Below are 10,748 nucleotides of genomic sequence, written 5' to 3'. Positions count from 1 at the left end.
CTTCTTAGAAGGAGCAACAAAATACTCAAGGGAGCAAATATGGAGACAAAGTGAGGGACAGAAACTGAAGGAGGGGCCATTTGAAGACCTTTCCACCTGAGTATCCATCCCATGTGCAGTCACCAAAGGTAGATGCTGATGTGGAAGTCAGGAAGTGCATGCCGATAAGGGCCTGATATGGATGTCTCCTCAGAGGCCTTCAAGAGTCTGACATATTCAGAGGCAGATGCTCACAACTAGCCATTGAACTGATCATGAGGTTCTCAATGGAGGAGTTAGAGTGAGGACTGAAGGAGCTGAAAGGGTTTGTGGCCCCATGAGGAGAGCAACAATACCAACCAACCACAGCTCCCAGGGTCCTAACCACCAGCCTGGGAGCACTTATGGAGGGATCCAGGGTTTCAGCTGAATATGAAAGAGTGGAGGGCCCTGCCGGGCACAGGTGGAAGATGAGATCCTTGACCTCATGAAGGCTGGACGCCCCAGGGGGTGGGAATTTTGAGGGTGGGGAAGTGGGAGTGGGGGGGGTAGGTGGGGGTTACATCCACGGAGAAGAAGGAGGAGGGGTAAGGGGATGGGGGGTTCCCAGGTGGGTGGGGGATGGGGTAAGGGGACAACATATGAAATGTAAATAAAATATCCAATAAAAAAACATTTTCAAAAAAAAAAAGAAAAGAAAAGAAAAAAGAGAACTCTCTAGAACTTTCTTCTCAGACAGATCCTCTGAAGGATGGAACTTTGTATATTCATTTTTCACTTATGATCATTTGTTCATACGTGGCAGAAAAATCTCTCACCTCCTTATCTTCCCAGTCTGGTGCATCGAGTCTCTGCAGGGTTAGACACATCTTCTCTGACTGCGGCCAGACAAGGCAGCCCTATGTGCTGCAGAAGGGAAAGATTTTGGATAGAAGAGGAATTGAGGAAAAGGGAAGAGATGTTTGAGGAATTGAAAGCCTCTTACCTCTGCCTTTCACCCCTACCCCCCAAGTTACAAATTTGTCCCCACAGGTTTCCTGATCATGACCTTGAAGTGAACTTCCGGAGTTCCTTCCTTCTTTCTTTCTGCTGGGGTTTTCCAGCTCCCATGGAGTAGATTCTCGGAATTTAGTCGGCTTTCTAGTTACTTCCCTTTTCAGCAGCCACAGAGGACCAAGATTGCCCAGGGCCTTTGGTGTCCACCACTCTCTGCAGCACACAGAGATGCCCTCTCACAACGGGCAAGCCCTGTTTTGTAGGTCAGCCTCTTGGATAGAAGCAGAGCTGAAAGTTAGCATCTTGAGGGACCGGGGAAGCAGTTTAAAAGTAGAACAAAATTGTCTGAACAGATACGGTTTCAACAACTCACAGGTTGAGGAATTGAGATTTAGAGAAGCCATTAGCCCTGTGGATACAGCTGAGTTACAAAGAGATTACCCTGGTATATGCTAATCCCTGTGTTCTATCCCAACTGCTGCAAAGAGTCAACTAACCTGATCCCTTGGCAGCCCTCAGGAGACTGAGCCACCAACCAAAGAGCATAGACAGGCTGGACAGAGGACCCTGCCACATAGGACTGCCTTGGCTGGCAGTGGGAGAGGATGTGCCTAACCCTGCAGAGACTGGATGCACCAGAGTGGGGGGATAAAGAGGTGACATCCTCTCAGAGGAGACGGGACTCTGGGAGGAAGTACTTGGGGGGGGGAGTGAGACAGTATTTGAGATGTAAATAAATAAATTTTAAAAAGAAAAAAATTAAAGAGGGGAAAAGAATGAGAAATATATGCATATAAACATGAGAAGTAACAAAATTGAAACCAGGCAGATTACGATCCAGAGACCAGTGTTTTTCACTAAGCTCCTGGGAAAATCAGGACTTCGCCTGTGTCCTTGGGAGGTCTTCGTGGCACCAGCACATTGTGTTTAAACACTATTGCCCACTGAAGGATGCTGGGTGGGCTTTATGGTCATGAAGAAAAGGACTTAGCACTTGGCAAACAGTGCTGCACTGTCAGATAAGGGTTCCCTAATTTTTCACACATGATGATGTCTTCTCTTTCATGTAAAAAAAAAATAGGTGAAAGGATGTGAGGAGATAGGCTTGATAGAAAATATTGCAACTCTGAAAGCCATGACAGGGTGAACAAAGTTTCCCCACGTATCTGGATTTTATTTCTTAATCACTAGCAAAGCCATCCAGAGATTTTGAAAAATGGTAGTACTGTTGAGACATTTATATAGGCTACAAGCAATGACTGTGGCTTGCAGTAGGCACTTGATAAATACTGGTTGGAGAGAATATTTTTACTACTCCATCGATATCTATCTACTCCAGGGAAATAATGTAAAATTAATTTTTAAAAGAATATGATCTATAAGCTAAGTCATATTAGGAGCATTCTGAAAGTTTATCCTCACTGGGCTTCAAATGTATAGCAACAATTTTTATAATAGCCCAAAATATAATTGTATGGCTTCAATGTCCCCCACTTTCTTCCTAGAAGTTGCTAAGTGATGACAGAAATTGTTAGGTAATGACATTCAGGGAGGTAACAAGACCCAAGACAGTGGTTTTCACACTTTCTCTTTGCCCTAGAACCAAATGTCAGTCAGAACATCCTATGAAAGTCTTCTCCTAAAGAAGTGCACCTTTTGCCCCTTGGTCTGCAGTTCTAACACATTCATGCAGTGTGTCATGTGTCACGGACTGAGTGGTCTCTGGAATCAGTCAGGCACAGAGGTTGTGTGGAAAACACTGTATCTCTCCCTTTTTAAACCTAACTTTGAATGAATACCTTGGATGCTGTGGAAACTTCCAATACTTTCTTAGTCACAGGCAGGTGGATATTTTATTGCTCTTTAACTTTTTACAATTATAACTGTTTAGAGTAGGAAGGACTTTCCTTTGAGTAAGTTATTCAACCCTGAATGAATTTCCTACCAAAATCTGCCCAGTGTTATAGAATAAACAAGGATACCCATTGAGGAAAAAAGAACAAAACAGTAGCATGTTGTACTTCTACTATATGTGATAGAATCTGGAGATATGATCTTTGAGGAATAGCCAGGTTAAATGAGACCACAAGAGTGGGTTCTTCAGGCCAGAATACATGCCTTTACAAAGACTAGGAGAAACCAGGGCTCTTCTACCATGAGAAGACAGAATGATGGTGAATAACCCTCTTAAGAACAGGAGGAGGGCCCTCATTATGAACTGAATCTGGAGGACCCTTGATCTTAAACCTCCCAGCATCTAAAGCTATAAGAAATGAGTGCTCATTGTTTAAGCCAGCCTATGGAGCTATGTGATACTAGTCCAATAAAAAGAACACATATTTACAGTGCATTCAGGTCAGGTAACTCTTGACCATGAGTTGTTACACATCACCTTCCCTTTCTTTTTCTCACCAACCCACTGAAAAGTCCTCTGCAAATAGACACAGATATGTGAAGAGCTCTCAAAAAAAGTTTCCCACAGTCCCTAGAAATTGGCACTATGGGGACTTCCAGTGTGATAGCTCAACACTAGCTAACAGTTCAAGTTCATGAGTATAACAAAAAAAAAAATCTTCAAGAACTAAACAGAAAGGACTTGTACCAAAGTGGATTAACCAGGGTTTCTTGAGTGAGGACAAGCCCAGAACACCTGCCAACCGTGAAAGACTATGACCTACAGTCATTGTAACAAATTGCCAATGAATGATTTGGCAGAATTCCAGGTAACACTTTGCTTACAACTACTACCAGGAAATGGCTGAGAAAATACCAAGAAAAGAAATGGATCCTGCTGAAAGTTGTAGCCTCCTAGCCTCAGTGCAAATTCTTTATTATCCTTTTTATCACCACATATGTACTATGTGTGAGGCTTTTAAGGTTCAAATTTTGATCTGTTTGACAGCATTCCCTTGAAATCCGTGTTAAAATCTCTTGCCTTATATTATGCCCCAGAGAGTGGGGGATTGAGGAGGGGAGGCAGAGAACAAAGCGGTAATGGGAAAATTAGAGTGAAATCACATTCCCACAGACGCGGCCGCTGTAAAACAATTGGCTGTGCACTCTGGCCTGCTTCCTTTGCCTCTGCTCCCTCTTCTTATCAGCCAGCCTCAATCAGTCTCTCAAGTGATTGAAGGTCCAAGCACTACTGTGCATCCCAAGAAATTCCCATCTCCCAGTTCACTGAAGACCTTAGAGGTTCTGAAAAAGAGATCACAGGCATTGCAGACTGTCTGGGAATTTAGTGATGCATAAGCTACAGCAGGAGATGTCTTAAATAAATCATATTAGCTGTGCTTCCTATTCATGCAGCTCAGGAAGTGCTGTTTCCATGGGCCCCTGTGCTTTCAGAGATAAGGAAGCAATGTTTAAAGTTTTTAGATAGACGTTGGAATTTCACTCTAGATATAGAATATGGCAGCCCTCACTGATCAGACAGGAAGCTGTCCTTAAAGTGTCACCATTCACTGAAATTCTCCATCAGTGTTTGGGAACTTGGAAAGCTCAGATTCCTTTGTGGATTTGGCATTGGATATTGTGTGGATGTACAGGTAAGCTTACAGTACAGGCTAAGCCACTACTCTTTGGAGCTTAATTCATAGCAGCGATGTACCAAGGAGGACAGTAGGTCAAACTGTGCTTAGTAGTCTGCATAAAAATACAACAGTAGATTTGACAGCATAGTAGTGAATCACACGAACCATTATTGATCACGCAATAAATTATTGATCACTTCTCTTTATGTGACTTGAAATACATTTCCACCCTGGAGCAAGGCGGGGGGATAAGCAATACGGTAACGAATGGTATTAAGAATACAGATACTTGCATTCTGAGAGTTTTGCTTGCCTGAGAGTTACTCTGGGGGAAACGGTGTTGTGGGAAGGAGTGTGTGCATGTGCCTGGGTAAACAGCCCTGAATAAGAAGGAAACATGAAGAGTTCCAAAGAGGATAGTCAGAAAGGTGAAGGTATTCAGAACTAAGAGCAGAAATGAAAAGGTAAATCAGGCATGCGATGAGAACTTCTGTGCAGAAAGTGCACCCATTCATGTCTCAGGAAGGAAACATAAAGACGTGAAGCAATTATATTCTTACTGGACCATACAGGCATTGGGATGGTGGGCGAAGGCATTGTGCTTCCTCATCTCTTTGGAATGTGCATTGAACGTGTGTTGGCTTCAGGAATGCTTTAAAATGGAAGAAAGGCTGGGTAGCAGCTTGGCTTTCTTACTGCGTTCCCAGAACTCACTCATTATGGGAACCTTTTCATTGACCAGCTAGTTCCTCCACTCAGCTTTACATCCTGAACACTTCCCTGAGGTGCCTAAGAGAAGTATTTAATGGTGATGAAGGAACACGGAAGAGACATGAATGTTAGCTACCTTATGTGACCATAGGTAAGACACCACACTGGCAGAGGAATCCGTGTGACCAAAGGCATTAGTAATATAGCAGAAATGTAGTCGAGACTGCAGTTTGGATAAAAAACTGGATTGATGCCCAGCTTTCCTTAAGTTCTGTGATTAGATAAGGTCTATTCATCAGAGTTCCTCCGAGTAACAGAAGCGGCGGGATATGTCTCTTGAAGGAGACTAATGATAAGCAATTGGATCATGAGTTTGTGAAGACTGGTAAATCCAAGGATCTGGTGGGTTCAGGGTAACCGCACACTGGAGACCCAGGAAAGGAAGACTAAGGGAGCATTTCCCTGTCCAACAGGCTGATCTTGTCCTGGAGGAAAAGCCCATGTCTCCACCTGAGTCCAAAGACAGGCAGAAATCTCACCTCCCAGTTCTAAGCCTTCAGACAGGAGGAAATCTCTCAGGGAAGGAGCTGGACTTTTCCTGCCGATTGTACTGGGCCCACCTCCTCTAGGAACTGCAATCTGCTTCTCTCAGTCCATGGATTAAACATTTATCTCATCTAAAACACCAGCACAGAAACATTTAGCATGAAGTCTGAGGAAATGTAGATATGCTGTTGCCTAGTCAAAGCAACAGCTAAAATGATCTTTTACATGTAGAAATGCACAATGATGTATTGAGAGATTAAGAGCCATACTATAGCGAATTTATTATTGAATGGCAGAAAAGAGACTAACTGAGCAGCTTGTGAACACTAAGGGAGTCTGAGTCCCAAGAATGCAGATGTCCACTTCCAATCTCCACTGATCCCGTTCACCTCCTGCTAACTTTTCTCATGTTTTCCTCCAAAAGTTTCTGTATTTGAGGCTTGTTTGTAAGCATAGTGTTGACTGATGGTAATGAACACTTAGGAGGCAGGGTGAAGGGGAAGTAGTTCATTGAGGACATTAGATTGAGGTACTTCTTAAGGGAGGGCATCGACAGAAACCAGCCACCCTAGTCCCTCCCAATCTTTTTTCTTCCTGGCTCAAGGAAGGGCTACTTTTTCCTGTGTGTGTTGTATGGACACAAGTTCCCTCATCAGACTGAACCAATGGAGCCTCCTGATCTTTAATTTTTTGATCTACCAAAACTTCACCAGAGAGAGATTCATGCTAAAGGAACTCAGCTCAGCCATGTTTTCACTAGATCCTGGACTCACATGAAGAACTGATCCTTTGTTTGTCTGTTTCCTCTTTGAGATACACATCATCAAAGGGTCAGCCTTCAACCATCCTATTTGCTGCTATCTCTCCACTATCTAAAACCTTGCCCTGTGCATATAGCAAGTCCCAAAGAAATATTTTTAGCAAGTAGGTAGAGGTTTATGTGTTTATAGACCCCACTCTTTTGAAACAAAACAATTCAATCTACTCATTCTTTGTATTTTCCATATATATATTTTACTTTTCTAGTTGTGGCAAAACTTTCAGTGGTAAATGGCATGGCACTGCCTATTAGCACTAGGTATAAATTATTATTACAGGATGGTTAAGCACTACTGACTGATGAGCAGAAACTCTTTCCCCTAAGTAATTGTGAAGGCCTCATAATTCAATTATATTGACTTAGTTGATTTAAAAACATTGATAAAAAGAATCAGTATTTAACATTAAATAAATATTTATTTTGATCATATTTATGTAATGTTTAAGTGTTTATTTAATAATATATGATAAATATGTATCATTATATAATAAAACATATTAAATGTATAATATATTTATATTATATGAATAATATTTATTTACATAATAAATAAACATTTAATATCTAATAGTACGAAATTCCCTTGGGACTGGGTTTTTGCCTTCCACATTTCCACTGTAGTGTTACTGAACAAAGGACTCCTAAATATTTAACAAATGTTAGAAATAACCTATCAGTTATCTGACCAGAGCAGGTCATTCTAGAGAAAGGAAAAGAGAAGGCAGAGGACTAGCTTGCAAGTTAAACACTACCACTGGAGCTCCTAACAGAGGAAAGACCCCCAGACAGCTCTGGACAAGTTTGGCAACAGTAAGAATGGCTTCTGTCCCAGGACAGCTGCCACTTTCTTATGCTTTGTTTGGGGTTGTCTGGGAGATGGAGGTCTGGGAGGTTTTGCACCTAGGTTTCGATGATGAGTCAGGCTTCCTAGGAAGCCATATATATGTCTCTGCAGAAGGTGTTCACTCACTCTCAGCATTTACTAGTGGTGAGAGCCAAGCACATACCAGAAATTGCTTTTTCCTGTCAAAGCCAAGAATGAAGTTTCCTTTGCTGCAGACATAGTCAGCAGACTCCAGTCACTTTGATGCTGGGCGCTTGCCCTTGGCTGCGCTGTGTCTGCCTTGTCTGCGAGTCCACATTCCAGCACAGCATTACTACAGCCATGCAACAGGAGGGGTTCTCACAAAACTCACACAATCTCTGTTGTTTCCCGTGGTTGGTGCATTAGGAGAAGCTGCTTTTGCTACCAGGTCATCCTCAGATGTCATTCCTTGAATGTTTGCTTCACATGCACCTCACCCTGCAGCATGTAGTCCTCGGTCTACACAGTCAGTACAGTGTGTGTGCTTTAGTATAGCTGAGCTATTATACAATTAACTTTAAAAAATCCACCAATTAAAATGAAATTTTCCCTGCAGAAGGAATAAAAGGCCAGGTAATACATTTTGAATCTGCTGCCATTATAGATTACTTTTAATATTTTTTATGTATTATGTTACTCATATGTAGGACTCATAGGTAACAAAAAGGAGTGATGGTATATGCTATAGTAACCATGGTAAACAAACCCTGAAATTAATAATCAGCTTATGTTAACTTACTGAAGCAATGGATAATAATTAGGCTATTCTCCTAATCAGAGATGTGAAAATTTCCTCAAATTCCCGGCTGAACTCAGCTTAAGTTCTGGGTTCTAAAGAACTCTTAGGTTAGGCTAGTAGGGGGATATATACAGGTTAAGAGTGTTCTGACAAGCCCGAGGATCCAGGTTCCATCACTGGAACCCATAGAATAGCCAACTGACTCCATCCAGGTGGGAACTGGCTTTTGCATGTGCATACTCGCATGCATGCACATACATAGGAAAATAAGTATAACTCTGACAAAAGAATTTGAAAATTTAACATAACATTTAGAAACTGCTTAAAAAGTATGTATCATCTTTGTGAATTCTAATAGCAAGTCAAAGAGAATGTTCTTAATGTCATTCCCATGCCTTGGGAAATGAAATTAATTTTAGGAACACAAAAGGACTCAAAGCCCATCAGAAATGATGAGCAGGCATTGAAACTCACACAACCAGACCTTGATTGTTTTTCAGCTTCATCACTTAACCCCTGAGCAGTGAACGCACGGTATCAAGACAAGAGTTGTGAAAAATGGCCGAGGACGTGAACTGGGGCTCAAATGTACACCACATGTGAATTGAGGAGGAGAGAAGCCACAGGGAGAACAGAGAGAATGACCTGGGCCTTTAAGCACATCAGGGGCAAAGGCCCAGTCCTGCTGGAAGAGTCAAGTTTCCTGGACTAGAGTGGTAGAACAGTGTAGAGAGAGAAAAAGGCTCTGCAGTTACAGGAGGATCTTGGTCTTCACCACAACCCCATGCCATGGGCACTTAGAACTTAGAAAGTTTCGAGCTGGCTAGAGATGCACTCAAATGTTGGATCTCAAAAGTGTGTTCTGATTTCAGGAGAGAAGCTTATTCCTAAAGGCTAAGAGAGATAAGAAGGCTGCTGTAAGATGCTCAGTCAAGAGACAGTGGTTGTCCTGTTCTATATGGCTATGTCAATATTTACTTGGTGTCATCAGAAATCCAAGACCATGTTGGGAGTCAGCCAAGCATGGCCTGCTAGCACGAATTTCTGAATGTAGACCAAATAGTTTACTTTAGATCTCTAGCTTCCTCACATATGTAGCTCCAGACAACCCTTTGCACACTTTACCTCTGGGCAGGGGTACCAGAATAGCAGCAGCAGCCCTCTTACTTCAGAGCCTGGTGAGATTAGTCACACTAGCTAACTCTAAGCCTCTTCAGCCTGCTTGATGCATTTCACCACCAAAAATCTACTACAGCGATTACCCATGCTCGCCTCCCCTCACATACACACCTGTTCCCTTTGCATAACCATCTTTGATGCCTTTGGAGACATCATGGGATAGCTAGCATTGTTTTCCTTTTAGGATTGTGGTAACAATGTCCAGTGGCATCTCTTGGTCTGTTTACCTTACCACAGCTGAATCATAACAGGGACTGGAGAGAGAGGGTGTTGTGCTATGATCTGGAGGCACCATGTTCTCCACAGGCTCTGGTGATTGACTGCTTGGCCTTCAGTTGGCACTCTTTAGGGGATGTTGTAAAGCCTTTGGGTGGTAGGGCCTCATGGAAGATGGAGGGGAAGGTTTACAGTATGACCTGTTCCATGTCCAGTGTCTGCTTTCTGATCTACCAAGATAGGAGCAAGGAACTTTATACTATTCCTGCCAAATCGGCAGGTCATCCTAGTGCCATGCCTCCTCCCTCTGCTTTAGGGTTTGTACCCTCACATTGTGAGCCAAAAAAAAAAGAAGTCTTTTTTCCATTAGTGTGTTCTTGACCACAAAAGGACAACAAAGAGGAGTGGCGCAGGCTAGATTTGAAGGGTGTTAGGTGGCACACTAATAGAACATTGTGATTGCCATGTAGAGGAAGAGTGGGTGACAGCAGTGTCTGTGTGTCTAGTCTGACAGCAGTCAGAAACCATTGAAAACACATTCAGAGACCATGCACTATCTTCCAGTGCTAAGTGGAAGACACACACAACTCATTTTACTCTCTTTAAAAACCTACTTATTAGTCCTATTTCGTGTGGGTTCAAAGGGAGACACAGAGCAGGTAATGGATCTTCCATGGCAAAGCCTAGGTAACTGCTCCTTCGTCCTTTCAGTTTCCCTTTTTGGCAGTGCACTGGGCTCCATTTCCCAACTTCCCTTGGGAATGGCTCTGTCCAGCTGAATTCTGACTATCAAACATGCTAAAGTTGATATGAGACATGGGTCAGAGAACATATCATGAGATATTTTGTGTTTTCTATAGAACTCAATCTGCCTGTTATGAAGATGTATCTGGACCCTAACCAGTTCCTGTGAAGAGAGAGGAGCCATGAGGAGGACGGAATATGGGGTGATGAAGAATTAAAGGATTTAGTGTAAAATTTCAAATTGTAAATAGCTTAGGCTTTTGAGAAGCCAGAAAGTACAGTTAAAATACTATTAGGAAAGTGTCTCCTTGCCTTCTATCTAAAATCTGCCATTTTAAAATGTAAAAACTGGTGGGCTGGGCATGGTGGCACATACTTTTAATCCCAGTGCTTGAGAGGTAGATGTCTGTGAGTTCAAGG

General features: G+C 42.5%; 1 long non-coding RNA gene across 1 annotated transcript in view; it reads left to right on the top strand.

The window, feature by feature from the left end:
* The window catches only part of LOC114630889, a 26,432-nt gene extending 15,901 nt beyond the window's left edge, over window positions 1–10,531 (top strand). Inside the window, exon 3 of the long non-coding RNA XR_003712877.1 lies at window positions 10,445–10,531. This is a non-coding gene — a long non-coding RNA (uncharacterized LOC114630889). The remainder of the gene's footprint in view (window positions 1–10,444) is intronic.
* Window positions 10,532–10,748: the final 217 nt, after the last annotated feature.

Source organism: Grammomys surdaster, unplaced genomic scaffold (genome assembly GCF_004785775.1).
Source record: "Grammomys surdaster isolate TR1022 unplaced genomic scaffold, NIH_TR_1.0 348, whole genome shotgun sequence".
NCBI lineage: Eukaryota > Metazoa > Chordata > Mammalia > Rodentia > Muridae > Grammomys > Grammomys surdaster.
Note: the sequence above shows the minus strand (reverse complement) of the source record. Positions and strands in the feature narration are given on the sequence as shown.